At 30.3% G+C, this 16,201-nt stretch overlaps 1 pseudogene; it reads right to left on the bottom strand.

Annotated features, from left to right (window-relative positions):
* Window positions 1-9,076: 9,076 nt before the first annotated feature.
* On the bottom strand, window positions 9,077-9,697 carry LOC114165760 (ethylene-response factor C3-like; annotated as a pseudogene).
* Window positions 9,698-16,201: the final 6,504 nt, after the last annotated feature.

The following is a 16,201-nucleotide window of genomic DNA, read 5'->3' as shown; positions in this document are numbered from 1 at the left end:
CACATGTCCAAAAGCGGAGGGGTGATGTGACACATCGTTTGTCACATAAAAAAGAGTTAACATTGTTGGGCATTCAGGACTGAATCAATACATTTCTTAAACATGAGGACTTAGCAAGATCAAACTTTGAAATATGGATTAAAACAAAAAATTGTATTATAATTTAGGAACCAAAATCATAGTTAACCCTTTATTTAATAAAATAATTTTTAAATAATTTTACATTTTTATAGTTTTTTTAATTAATTTTTTGGGTTAAATATGTTTTTGGTCCCTCAAGTTTGAGCGAAATTTGGGTTTAGTCCCTCATCAAAACTTTTGACCAATTTAGTCCTTCATCTTCCAAAATGCATGAATTTAGTCCTTTTAACCAAATTTTGTTAAGTTTATCTGACATTTCAAGCGTATTTCATGATAGTATTTAAATTATTTATACTGTTTGACACATTTTTGCTTCAATGTTAACTTAAATACTATCATGAAATACGCTTCAAACGTCATATAAACTTAACAAAATTTGGTTAAAAGGACTAAATTCACGCATTTTGAAAGATAAAGGACTAAATTGGTCAAAAGTTTTGATGAGGGACTAATTCCAAATTTTGCTGAAACTTGAGGGACCAAAAACATATTTAACCCTAATTTTTTTTGTCGTATCAGAGTCGGCTAAGATGATGTTAATAATGTTATAAGTTGACCGAAACTGGTATTTGAAAGCTAACTTTATGTTTTCTGAAGTTTCAAAAACATGTTATCTATTAGCTAAAATTATAATTGTTGGGTTTCTCGAGTCGACATATTAGAAAGTTCATACAAAATTTAGGAATTCTTAAACTAATGAGTCTTGAGCCACGAGTCAACCTATATACAAAAACATAACTGTTAAAATCAGATCTGTCTAATCACCTTAACCACAAGGGGATCTGAATTGATTAATAGGCTTTTACTGGTTTAAGATGAATCTTGGAAAGATCTTTAGGTTTTAAAGCTCAATTAATCAATTACACAGTTCTGGGTTAATGGACTATTTAAAACAATCAAGAAGGATTAAGAGAGAGAAGAAGGAATCAAGACACACAATTTATACTGGTTCGATTCAAGGGAATCTACATCCAGTCTTCTCCTAAGTAACACACTTAGGAGGATTCCACTAAACAGAAAGGTTCCAAGAATTACAAGCACACCTATGTAATTCTAACCCCCAAATCCCAAGAACTTGATTCAACAATCAAGAACTCCCCTTAGGAGCAATGCATCCACACAATTGCACCTAGGTCCACACTTCAAACATTGAAGCAACTGTAATCAAAAATACAGAAAACAAAACAAGAAACGAATACACCTAAGTTGTGCAGATTTGACTTGATGCTCCTTGAATCAAGCAAGATCCATCATGGTAGAATCAACCATCAATTCTTCTTGGATCTGTACTTGAGTTATCTTGCAGAATCTTCTGAAATTTTGTGTCTCTTAGATGGCTCTATCTCAGATGAAAACTGCGTGATCTTTCTGATTTTTCCAGACCCAAAACAGATTCCAAAACAGCTTTTATACAAAGGTTTTTGCTGTCACTAATTCGATTAGCAATTTACCTAATCGATTATCGTGAGCATATTTTCACTTACTTTGTACAATACTCACAGCTAATCCATTAGTTAAAGAACTAATCATATGCAGAAATACACAGCAGGCCTGAAATACATTTGATAAAGAGAAGCTAATTGCCTAATGCATATCCTAACTGGACCAAGCTATGTTTTATCCTAGATCAGTAGACATCATCAAAATTGTTCTTCATTTATGGATGAAAGGCTCCCCCTTTCAACAATCTCCCCCTTTTTGATGATGTCCAAAACATGGACTGTGATAAGCCTGCCTGCAGCACATTAAGCAAACACAACAGCAGTACAAGCACACAAAGCAAACAACAGCATAGGCATATAACAGATATCATTTTCATTACATACTCCCCCTACCAATAAACCATCAATATATCAAATTCTCCCCCTTTTTGGACATTAGCAAAAAAATCAGACAGATTTAGGATGCAATACAGGACATCAGGAAAATTGTATCTAAACAGCACAGCAATGTAAGAGATGCAGCAGGAGATAATGCATAACAACTAGGATAACAACTAGAATGCATAACAATTTCGCATAATGGATTCGCGGGCTCCTTTTGAGAAATTAAGTAGCAACTATGTGATGCAGAACTTAACACAGACTGAGCTTCAGACAGAACACGATAATGGATTAAGGCCAAGGTTAGGCAAGCAACTACATAGTTTGAACACAGTAGGCATACAAAGTATGACAATACTAACAACGCAGCAGGTGAACTCAGTAGCACAGGTTAACATCAGAGTGCAGACATTTATGGAAGTATAGAGCAAATAGAAACCAAGATCAATGTGATGGATAAAAAATTTGACCTTTGTTATTATCACCTCTTGTAACATGACCAATAATTGGCTTTGTAAGATATCCTGCAGAAGTTCTTCACATCTCCTTTTATGTGTCTTGAGCATCCATTATATAAAAGCTACATTGTTTTCCTTGCATCAAGACACATCTGAAACAAAGATTAAAGAGAAGATGCAGGTACCCAATTGAACTTGGGTCCTTTCATGTTAGTGGTTTGAGGTGTTCCTTTAGGTACCCATTTGTACTCTCCTTTAGGAACCCCACAATTTTTAAAATAGCAGGAATTTGATGCATGACCAAGTTCAGAACAGTAGGAGCAAATGACAGATGTTGGTTCACTCATATCTAGAAAACTTCTGGTGCCTAATGGATTAGATTTGCCACTGTAACCTATTCCCTCTTTATTAAGCACACTCCTTTGAGATCCTAACACTGCATCAAGGTTTGATCTTCCCAAAGTGAATTTTGAGAGAGTTTTCATTAGGTAATCTATCTTTTCTAGCTGTCCTGGGCATTTTTCACATTGGGGAGAGCTTGTGTCATCTTTGGACCTAGAGTGTTTCTTAGATTTCTCTAGTTTTTCAAGACTTGTTATCAGATTTTCATTTTCCTCTTCTAGTTGCTTTACTCTACCTTCAAGCCATTTAATTTCTCCTCTACGCTTATTATTTGACTTTTGCAATTTTGTGGCTTCCTTATGCAATTCATTAAAAGCATCAAGTAATTCATAGTAGTTATTTTCATCATCATTGGAGTTGAAACTACTCACACTGCTCTTAGAAGAGCTTGTTCCAGCCATAAGGCAGAGGTTGGTCTCTTCCTCAATGCTTCCATCAGATTCACTGGATGAGCTGGAGTCACTGTTGTAAGCTTTCCTTTTCTTCTTGTGCTTGTCTGCCTCACCTTTCTCTTCTAGTTTTTGCTTCAGCTTGAGGGCAGGGCATTCAGGTTTGATGTGTCCCATTGTTCCACACTCATAGCAGGTTGGAACATGTTTTTCTTGTTTCCTAGAAGATCTTTTAATTTCTGCAGAATTACTGTTAGATTTGTTCTTGTGCTTTAGAAATTTTGAGAACCCCTTTACCATTAGTCTCAAAGCTTCACTGTCAAAGTTATAATCATCATTAGAGTCATCTGCAGATTCTGCTTTCTTCAGTTTTGCTGCAGATTTTACAGCACTCTTCAAGGCTATTGTGTGCCTCTTTTCTCCATCCTCTTCTTCCTTGAGTCTTCCAAGCTCTAGTTCATGTTCCCTTAGTTTCCCAAAGAGTGTGGCCATGTTCATGCTAGTGAGATCTCTGGATTTTGAAATTGCAGTGACTTTGGGCTACCATATCCTATTTAAGCTCTTCAAAATTTTGATATTGAGTTCCTCTTTGTCAAAAGTCTTGCCAAGAGCTAGGAGGTGATTTACTATATGTGTAAATCTTTTCTGCACATCACAAATGCTTTCTCCAGACTTCATCCTAAACATCTCATACTCTTGAATGAGAGTGTTCTTCCTTGCTCTTTTTACCTCATCCGTGCCCTCATGGGTGACCTCCAAAACATCCCACATCTCTTTGGCGGATTCATACACAGATACCCTGTAAAATTCATCCAAAGTTAGTGCAGAGGATATAATATTTTTGGCTCTAACATCATAGTGTGCCCTTTTATTTTCATAAAGAGTCCACTGTGAGAACTCTTTAAGAACAGTTTTGCCTTCCACAACTTTAATGGGTTGAAAAGGTCCATTAACTACAGCATCCCAGACCCCTTTGTCCACTGATTCAAGAAAAATTTTCATTCTAATTTTCCAAAAAGGGTAGTTTTCACCAGCAAACAAAGGTGGCCTGTTGATGAATGCCCCTTCAGCAAAGGTTTGAGATGTATTAGACATATCAGGATCTTTCTAATCGATTATCGTGCGATTAGCCAGCTCTGGTGCCAATTGTTAAAATCAGATCTGTCTAATCACCTTAACCACAAGGGGATCTGAATTGATTAATAGGCTTTTACTGGTTTAAGATGAATCTTGGAAAGATCTTTAGGTTTTAAAGCTCAATTAATCAATTACACAGTTCTGGGTTAATGGACTGTTTAAAACAATCAAGAAGGATTAAGAGAGAGAAGAAGGAATCAAGACACACAATTTATACTGGTTCGATTCAAGGCGAATCTACATCCAGTCTTCTCCTAAGTAACACACTTAGGAGGATTCCACTAAACAGAAAGGTTCCAAGAATTACAAGCACACCTATGTAATTCTAACCCCCAAAACCCAAGAACTTGATTCAACAATCAAGAACTCCCCCTAGGAGCAATGCATCCACACAATTGCACCTAGGTCCACACTTCAAACACTGAAGCAACTGTAATCAAAAATACAGAAAACAAAACAAGAAACGAATACACCTAAGTTGTGCAGATTTGACTTGATGCTCCTTGAATCAAGCAAGATCCATCATGGTAGAATCAACCATCAATTCTTCTTGGATCTGTACTTGAGTTATCTTGCAGAATCTTCTGAAATTTTGTGTCTCTCAGATGGCTCTATCTCAGATGAAAACTGCATGATCTTTCTGATTTTTCCAGACCCAAAACAGATTCCAAAACAGCTTTTATACAAAGGTTTTTGCTGTCACTAATTCGATTAGCAATTTACCTAATCGATTATCGTGAGCATATTTTCACTTACTTTGTACAATACTCATAGCTAATCCATTAGTTAAAGAACTAATCATATGCAGAAATACACAGCAGGCCTGAAATACATTTGATAAAGAGAAGCTAATTGCCTAATGCATATCCTAACTGGACCAAGCTATGTTTTATCCTAGATCAGTAGACATCATCAAAATTGTTCTTCATTTATGGATGAAAGGCTCCCCCTTTCAACAATAATGCCACATCCAACCCAAAATCTTAACCTTGTGTTTTTACAAGACATTTTAAGATAGTAATTTAAAAAAATTGAAATATTTTATGATGAACTATGTTATTTCGGTAAGAAAATTTGAAAGATATTGAAATTCTAGAATTTTATTAGAGTAATTGGATCACTTAAAGTTAAATAATTTTAAATTCTAGCTAAAAAGTAAGAATTTTAAAATCTTCATATTTTAAAATTCATATTGTGGTCATTGTAGTTTAGGTCGATTTAGCTCGATTGGGGTCCAAGTAGACTCAGCTCGATTTGATGTGAGATCAATCCAACTTAGTTTGACATAGACCTAGCTTGATATCTCAAGTCCACATAGGCCTAACTCAACTTGGTAAAACTTGACTTGATTTCTCTCAATCCCACCTAGACCAAACCTGACCTAGGATCGACCTAAGCCGTACCCAGACCGACTTGGCTCCACTCGACTTCTTTGAGCACATGCCAACTCAACTTGATTGGGTTCAGGCTAACTCAATCTGAGCAGGCAAACTCAACTTGACTTGATTCAGCTTTGTCTTGATTGGGCTAGGCCCAACCTCTTTTTAACCATACTAGGACTGACATAGTTTTAGCTTAACTTGGTTGAACGTGGGTCAATCCCAACCTAGACGATGTGGACTTACCTTATTAACTCAATTGAATGTTGGCTTACCCTGACTCAACTCAACCTGATATATCATTTCATAGCTTAAAAATATATTTTTTTAATATAAATTGAGATTTTTTTTTTTGCAAATATTAATCGAAAAAAACTTGAAAAACATTGATAAAAAAAAACATGAATCAAGATTGACAACGAAAGATTATCAATGTTGATATTTTTTCTAATGTTTAACAATTATTTTATATTATTCTTTTGAATTTGGTGGTGATTGAAATGCTTTATCCAAACAAGAAAAATATTCACTAAAATTGAAATTGTCTTATCCAAACAAAATATTTAAAATAAATCAATTTAAAATGAGATCAATTAAATTTAGAAATTGATAAATTCTCTATCTAAACGTAAGTAAGACAATATATTTTTGAGTTGCACTCCTTATATTGCTCACCTCATTCATCTGCACTCAATGTGGGACTTTTGATTCCAGAACTAAATTCCTTACATTAATGCAATTATAACATGTGATTAAAACACATTGGGTATTAACATTAACCTCCCACTAGAAAGTTTGAAAATATATCACAATTGCTAGACTAACAAAAACTACACAAGTATGATATACTTGAAGAATCCAATTTACATTATTGAAATATAATGGATCATAATTGTAAATTATAATACTTTGAGGAGCTGAAAGAAATGTTAAGTCTTATATTGAATAATATAAAAAAATAAAAAAAGGAAACTATTACGAAAGTGAGGAGTTGGTTCAGATATTTTTTATCACAACACAATAAAAAATTTCTATATATGACAGACTTTGATAATTGTGCAATGAAGGTTTACAATTATCCTAGCAAAAACTTGCATGTTGATTAATACTTTTGTAGGTCTTAAGGTGTTGAACCAGATTAATTATATTTGTTTGTGTGCTCTTGTTTGTGCTTTGATGTGAGTATGTGTTTGTCTAATTGTGTTATTCCCAACAATGATATCAAAGAAGGTTCTAATCAATGGAGGAAGATGAGTAATTTGGCATAAGTACTATCAATGTTGTGTGCTGATTGGTCTTTTGAAGAGAGGTTAGTGTAGATAATTTTTATTTGTATAATGATTTTGTTGAACATAGATGTTCCTTTATTAGGGGTTATGATTGTTGATAGGTTTATGTATATATTTTTTCATAATAAAAAGGGGTCACCGAAGTAACTGACCACATAACCATAACAAAAAAAAGGGGTCACTCATACACCTGAAGGGAAATATATCCATATGAAAAAGGAAAAAAAAAAACAAGGGACTCACCCTTGAGGGGAGATTGTTGGGAATAGTCCAAGTGTGAGTCAAAGTCCCACATTGGATAAAAAAGACAAAGTTAAACACTATATAAGAATAAAGACCCATAACAACATTGCCTTAAGGTTTTGGTGTAAAAGTGGTGTCTAAGGTCTTATATGTGTAAGACTAATGTCATATAACCATATAGAACCACAATCTCTCAATGACAATGACTATAACCCATATATGAAAAATATATATAACCCAACAATTGTGTGACATATAACTTGGTCATTATGATGACATTAGTGATAGATTCCATCTTGAATATCGACAAGCTACTGACAATGAGTCCGACTGGTGAAAATTGACAGTGTATGAGTCTATGAAGGTCACTAGTGACAAGAGTGGTGTAATCTAATCGATGGTATATTAGACATTCACAATTAAAATGTAGTTAGTAGAGGATTAAAAGACTGAGAATTATTATGAAATTTTTGGTAAAGCGATATTGTTCTTAGTTAGAATTCAAAAAAAAGTAGAAAATTATTATCAAAATAAGAAGTTGATTTGAGTGTGCTTATCACAACTAAATAAATTTTATGAGGTATATAAGGAATTTGGGTAATTATGTATATCATAAAAGAGTTCGTATTTAAAAGTTACTTAAATGGTTTTGATATCTTATAAAGTTGCATGAAAAGTTTTGTAAGTTTATCTTTATAAAATTTATATACAATTTTATCTTATAAAAATTGTATAAGAATGTCTATAATTTTATCTCATAAAAGTTGTATAAAAGGGTTTATAATTTTATTCTAATAAAAGTTACATAATGAACAATAAAATAATTTTCTTAAGTGTTCGAAGTTGTAAATCTTGAAATGTGAAATCGTATTTTTTTTATATGTTTATTTATGTCTTATAATATTATAGTATTTGTTTTGTTTCTATTTCTTTCAAACACTTAAACCTAACTGATTCAAAATTAAAGAATATTTGAGTTGTGAGTAAGATAACTAAAAATCAATGTTGACAATAAATTTTAGTGTTAGATGCAATCATTCGGAGAATTTATATAAATATACAACATTATTTCTTTTTTCCTCAGTTGATCGAGAAAACCCAAGTTAATATAAATTTAAGACATGTTGCAACCATCTCAAAGCATAGTTGTGTTAAACTTCAAATTATTGAATTGCAACAAATACAAGTAATAAGGAAATTTCGGAAACCAATTTTCATATAAAACATACTTAAACTTCAAAGATTTATAAAAAATATCGATAACATTTAATTATATGCTACACAAAAATATAAACTATATGCAATATCATCTAATAATTTCTCTATTATCAATTTCTCATAATACTAGAGTATATATATATATATATATATATATTCAAGGGTTAAATATGTTTTTGGTCCCTTAACTTTTAGTGAATTTTAGAATTAGTCCATTTCGAAATTTTGGACCAATTTAGTTTTTTATTTTTTGAAATACGTAGATTTAGTCATTTTAATCAAATTTTGTTAGATTTATTTAATGTTTCGTACGTATTTTAGGACTGTATTTGAGTTGTTTATACTTTTTGACACATTTCTGCGTTAATGTTAAATCAAATACTATCGTGAAATGCGCTTGAAATGTCAAATAAATTTAACAAAATTTGATTAAAATGATTAAATCCACGTATTTCGAAAGATGAAAGACTAAATTGATCCAAAGTTTCAAAATAGACTAATTCAAAATTCACGGAAAGTTAAGGGACAAAAACATGTTTACCTATATTCGATTTAACTCAATCCATATTGTTGGAATGCTGAATCACTTCCTTTGAATTCAGAAAAAAAAAAACCATACATGTTTGTGATTTATATTCTGGAAGCTGAAAAGTTCATACAAAGATAGAACATTTAGATTAACTCTCAAGAACAAATTTTATCTAAAATCTCATAACCCAACCCTTTTTCTATTCTTCGCCAACTTATTCAACAAATCAACTAGGGTTTTCTTTTTCTTGTTTGTTGCTATTTTTTTCAGTGGCTCTGATGATGATAATACATCAGAAGCAAAAATATTAGGAAAATTTAACTTAGCTTTACTTCCATGTATTTTGAAAGCAGCTCTATCATAAGCCAAACCTGCTTCTTCTTCAGTTACATAAGTCCCAAGCCAAACCCTAGCTCCATTTTTCTTTGGATCTCTTATCTCCGCCGCGAACTTTCCCCACGACCGCCGTCTTCCAATTGGGAGGGGCGTGTACTTCACGCGCTGCCCTAGACTGTTCTATTTCAGACACTTTCTTCTCATCAATGATACTTTCCATGCCATTAGAGTCCAAGTGTGAGGAACCATGTTCAAGCTCAAGAACATATTGAAGAGATTGCAATGAAGAAAAATCACAATATGTTGTAGCATCCATGTATGATGATGGTGGTGGTGAGTGATGTATGATGATGTTCGTTTCTTCTTTTGAATTTGTAATAACTTTAACATGTTCATGCCTTGCATATTTATAGAGATTTATTTATTCTATTTTATGTTTGCGTTTTGAAATTGAATTTAGAAATACGTCATTTCAATTATTTTACTATTGCATGAGGGTTGGTTCTTTGAAGTTTAGAAGAAAGTAGAATTGAAATATAAACCGAGGTATTAATTAGCGTAATATTAATTACGTGGATTATTATATATTCGTGATGATAAGAAATGATTTTAATTATATTTTAACACTTTTACTACTAATTTGGTCTTTTAGATATATTTAATTATATATACACATTTGAAGCCATGATACCTATAGATGATGGAGGTGAAGATGATGATAATACGTGAAAGGAAAATAAATGTGTAATGAGAAAAATAAAGAGAGAAATTATCACGTTAGTTAATTATTTAGATAATATTAACAAAAAAAGTTAAATTAAATTGAATTGACGAAAATTAGGATTAAATAAAAAAAAATTATATTAAAAAACAAAATAAAAATAAAGACTAAATTATAATATCTATATATCTATATATATATATATATATATATATATATATATATATATATATATATATATATATATATATATATATATATATATATATATAATAAGACAAATCTTGAATGGGCTAGCTATATGGAAATTTTGTGATTCAAATTTGAAATTTCCATTAGATTCCGTCGTGATAATGAGGAAGCATTCTTCCCTGTGAAGAAACTGGTAATCGATTCACTCCTTGACACACTTTTCTTAGTGTTTAAAAGGAAACTTTGGTACATTTATAAACAATAAATATAAAAAAAAATAGTATAATTTAAAAAATGTTAAGAGAGATCAATGTTTAATTCGTATTTTTATTAAAGTGATGAGAAATTTGAGATCTAGATCATTCTACTTCTTCTACCAACTCACAATTTCCTGTGAGATTATTACACGTGGCGTTCTGAGAAATAGTTTTAATATGCATTTATTGGAAAATCGAAAGAAAGTGTATACGTGTTTGAAGAAGAGAAACATGAACATTTAGAAGAACATGTGAAGCACGTAAAACCTCAATGATGTTTCTTCTGTCGCAGCCGCCGAGAGAAGAGAAACGTGTTTTCCTTTTTCTTTTTGGTTGCTTGGATTTGTATGTTTATGAAATGAAAGACGGGTTTTTAAGTAGATGCAAAATAATATAGAAGATCTTAATATGTCGGTTCAAAAATAACATATTAACACTAGTGCAGAAACATTAGTGTTGAAAGAATTTTTGACAGCGGTTATTTTTATTATGTTGTTCTGGTTCTGAAACCAAGACATATTAGGATGAGGTAAAAAATGTTAACTTTTTGTCTTGGGTCTCAACCGAAGCAGAAGCTCTATATTCTGTCTCGGTTCTCAGTAGAACCGAGGCTATATGTGTCTCTCTGCATTTTCAACATCTCATCTTCTCCACCAGAAATCCTAGGCAGCCACCATAATTCCACCATAGCTCTGTCAGCCACTGCTACATTTGAAATTCACAACCAAAGATCTGCAACCACTGTAATCTTCTCCTTCATCGTAAGAACAATTTGTGAATCGTGCCACCACCATGGAACCTCCATGTTTTTCATACACGAAAATGTGAACACCACACTTGCATAAATGCAAACAAAAATCAACCATTTGCAGCAAATCACAAATCCTAAATCGCGTCTCCTCCCCCAAATTGCGAAACCACCTCCATCGCAACGAAAAGTTTCTTCAAGCTGTCGCCACCTACACATCTCGCCAAGCTAGAACATGAATGAGCCAAACTTCAAGTAGTCGCAAGTGGTCAGAGCACAATAGCAACAGTGGAGGTGGGTGGCTAAGAGAGAGAATGCACATGCGAGGAAGAAGAAGAAAAAAAGTGATTCGCGATTTTTGAACCTTAACGAACCTTTTGGCCTCGGTTCAATTTTTAACAGAGGCATAAAGCAGTTTTTGGCACCGGTACAATTCCACTTGAGGCAGAAAACAATATTTGGCCTCGGTTCAATTTTAACCGAGGTAGAAAACAATTTTTGGCACCGGTTCAATTTCAACCGAGGCCAAATATCACTGCAGTAGTGGTATTTTTGAAATATTAACCAGTTTTTGGCACCAGTTTTCTGAGAACCGAAGCAGAAAGACATTTTCTGCCTTGGGTATATACTGAACCGAGACATAGTTGAAAAAAATTGCAAAAGTGCCACCTGTTTCGGCTAAGTGATAATCAAGACCTATAATACGAGTTAAAATAGTAAAATTGCACTAGTGTAAATTATATCTTCTATGTTGGTGATAAAAATAACTAGTATAGTTAGATTTTTATATTATCTTTAACCAATTTTTCTTTGGTATAGTTCTAAAATTTTGTATTTTAGGGTGGTGTTCAACATCTTTTCGAATTGTAAGCTTCTTTTTTTTTACATCGTTCAACTTTTCATTTCTAGTAAATTTACAATTGAATTTTCTAATAATATCAATGTAAACTTATTTTATATTAGACAAGGAAAAGGTGAAAAAGATGGTCATAACATAATACGTTTGCTTGAAATCTCCATTAATGATTTTTTATATAAAGAATGTTCATGTATATTCTTTTATAGGGTTAAATTTGTTTTTGGTTTTAGTAAATTTTGGAATTAGTCCATTTTGAAACTTTAGATCAATTTAGTCCTTCATCTTTCAAAATACGTGAATTTAGTTATTTTAATTAAATTTTGTTCAGTTTATTTGACATTTCAAGTGTGTTTCATAATAATATTTGACTTTAACATTAAAACAAAAATGCGTTAAACAGTATAAACAAAATACAATCCTGAAATGTGTACGAAACATCAAATAAATCTAATAAAATTTGATTAAAAAAACTAAATTCACGTATTTCAAAAGATAAAAGACTAAATTAGTCCAAAATTTTGAAATGAACTAATTTCCAAATTCACTAAAACTTAAGGGACAAAAAATATTTAATCTTTTTTGTAATGTTATTAATTTTCTATTTCTATCAAATATAAAACTTTTAATTGTTACTTAAATTTCTAACAGTTAAATGCAGTGGCGATCTTAATAAAAAAAATTTTAAAACAAAAATAATATATTTAAATTTTATATATTTAATTATTATTATTAATATAACAAAATTATAATCAAATCCATAATTCTCTTTCCTTATCAAAGTTAAACAACTGTTTTGGGATAACCAACCTAGGTTTGGATGTATTAGAATCTTTGATTTTTTATTTCAAGACTGTGTAAATCATGTCAAATTTAGTTTAGTAGGGTTTTCTAATTTTTAAAATCAAATAAAGCTAAGAATGACATCTCATATATTCCAATTAATAAAATCATGTTCATATATTTAATAATTCATCGAATCCAAAAGAGAAATCGATAGAATAAAAGATGTGATATGGCACCAAAGAAAATGACATAATATTCTTTCCTTGTTTGGATGATGTTGATATATAATGTGGTGGTATTGCTCACCAATTTTATAACAATTAATTAAAGTCTTAAATATTAATATAGCAATCGATTTTTGTGTTTGTGGAAGAAAGGGGATATTAATAAAAATTTAGGTTAAAAAATGATATCAATTTTTTATATATGAATTAGGTATGAAAGAAACATTAGAAAAATTCAAAATTATGCAAACAAACAACAACACGCAGTCCTAGAAAAGTGAAGGAATCTGATGGGCATGAATGAACATACCCTAAATCGATCAACAATGGCAGCTTTTGCATGGAAACACATTTCAAACACGTGTACATGTTTCTATCATTACGCGACATATTCAATATCTCACCCAAATTTTCCACTTCTTTCATTCACTTCTCTATCTCTCAAGTTCTTCAGAATCATGAATAAGCTAGTATGGCTTAAAACTTAAAATAATTTTTTTTTTAATATATGATCTAAATTTATGTGTGAAATTGAAATTTATTAGTATTTCAAACTTTTCATATAATTTCATCATAAATTTTAAAAATAATAGATATAATTTTTTTAGTTCAACCATATTAAATTTTTTTTTCTGTGTTATATTACTATAATTTTTAGTATTTCATGAGATTTTCTTTTGTAAATTTATTATAAAATTTGTAAGAATTTTTTTTTTCATTTTCTCTAAGAGTTTTAATTCGCAGATAATTTTTTCGTGGATAATTATTTTCTACAATATTATAAAATTTGTAAGTATTTTCTATAATTTCTTCTATGAAAAATATTTTGCAGAAGAAAATGGTAGTAATTTCTCTTACAAATTAATTTGTAAGTATTTTCTAAAAAGAAATTAAAACAAAATTGGCAGGAAATATGTATTTATTTAGGAGTGCTAAAAGGTGTTCTAAGTTTTCATTTGAGTTAGAACGGAATAAATTGTATAAACAACTCAAATGTCAGTCTAAAACATCATTTAAAACGTACAAAATTAACGTTGTTGGATTAAAAAGATTATATCTATTAATTTCTAATATTTAACGACTAAAATGTATTAAAGTTTAAAATAGGAACAACTTTCAATTTCATTTTATGTCTAGGTATAGAAACTACAAATATCGGGATCTCTTTTTTTTCTCAACAAACGAGTTTAATTAACCTAATTTTCTCACTAAAATTTGAACAAACACTAAAAAGTTTACGATGACTTCACATGTTGGTACAGTGTTCGATGGAAATTGAAAATTGTTTTAGGTGTTCCAATTGAAATCCCAATGAGATACTTTGGAGATTCTAAAATTCAATTTAGCTTTGTTGTGATATATTTCGATGTACTAGTGGTTATTAAAAAAAAAACATTATGATATCATTCGAACATGAGTCAAAACTAAAATGAGTTTTTATAAAAGTTGGTAGGATCCTAAAATTATATGTTCAGATACCTATATAAGAAATATGATAATCTATCATTAAAAATCTTAATTAGAAGAAATATGCGAAGTGGAAACACAAACTATTATCCTTTGTTAGAAGATTAGCTTTGTTAATACAATGATATTGTCTTTATCTTTCTTTTTTATTTTCTTTTTCAATATTCTAAAAAATAACTGTTTATGGGGTTGCAATGAAAAAACAAAGGAATATTTATTGAGTGGGTTGGGATTAGGTGTGTTGTCTCAAACATAATGATAGTGTTAAAAGTTAAGGATATATAATCACTGTTTTAAAATATAAATGTAGTTTAAAATATTAGTTTTGGTTAAATTGTGATGTTATTGACTCTAACACGATATAAAAAATTTATTTTAGAAAAATGTTAAAATGCATAATTTTTTTTTTAATAAATAAATATGTATGTTACTGTGCAATTAGTATTTGATACATTAACTAAGATTAATGTTGGATAAGTTAATGCTAATCTTATTAATTTTCAGTATTTATATTTATTTAAATTGGTTAAAGTTACACTAAGTTATATAGATAATGAATCTATGTGTTTATGACAACCAATATGAACAATGAATTATTTTTAGCTTAATAATTTAAAGATTACAAATCTCTTTATTTATAATATTTTTCTCTCATTTTATATAAATATAATTATGGGTTAAGTATGTTTTTAGTCCCTGAACTTTAACCCAAAATTGGAATTCGTCCCTAGTTGAAACTTTGATAAATTTTGGTCCCTAAACTTTAAAAATGAATGAATATAGTCCTTTTAACCTAATTTTGTTAACTTTTTTTTAGGTTTTGAACGCATTTCTCAGTAAATATTGAGCCGAGAATGTGTCAAACGACGTAAACAACTCCAATATTAACATGAAACACATTCGATATGTTAAAAAAAGTCAATATAATTGGGTTAAAAGGACTATATTCATTCATTTTTAAAGTTTAGGGACCAAAATTTATCAAAGTTTTGACCAGGGACGAATTCCAATTTTTGACCAAATTTCAGGGACTAAAAACATACTTAACCCTATAATTACGCTAGTCTTTTTCATTCACGTTTATAAATCTTTTGACATTTTCAGGCACATTTCTTTTTTTTCATATTCATTATCTTTATCCATATTCATTTTTTTCATTTATTTATACACATTTTTTTATCCACATTTTTTTTCACATCTCCTTCATCTGTATTATTCTTTTCATCTCTTTCATTTATATGTATTTTCTTTATTCACACTCTTCTATTTCATATAAATTAACATCTATGCTATGTTATTCATGTAAAACTTTTATACATGTTTTATACTAGGAGTTGTGAACTAAGCTTAATTGGTTTTGTTTGTAGGTACTATCTAATAGAATAGGTTGTTGTTATAGGTAATGCCTAATGGTATTTATTCTAATATTGTATCTTTCTATAATTGTTAGGACACCAAATATTATTTTATTTAATATTTAAAACTGATAAAAAAAAACATTGATATCCTTGCGAATTTTCTATTGCCATTTAAAAGTATCTAACTAAATTAATTCCTGTCTCAATAAAATATTTTATTTGTTTTAATAATATATTGCTTTTACTGG

This window comes from Vigna unguiculata, chromosome 10 (genome assembly GCF_037176805.1).
Source record: "Vigna unguiculata cultivar grain cowpea cultivar isolate G323 ecotype 2 chromosome 10, ASM3717680v1, whole genome shotgun sequence".
In the NCBI taxonomy this organism is placed as follows: domain Eukaryota; kingdom Viridiplantae; phylum Streptophyta; class Magnoliopsida; order Fabales; family Fabaceae; genus Vigna; species Vigna unguiculata.
This window is presented reverse-complemented; position numbering and strand designations above follow the sequence as displayed.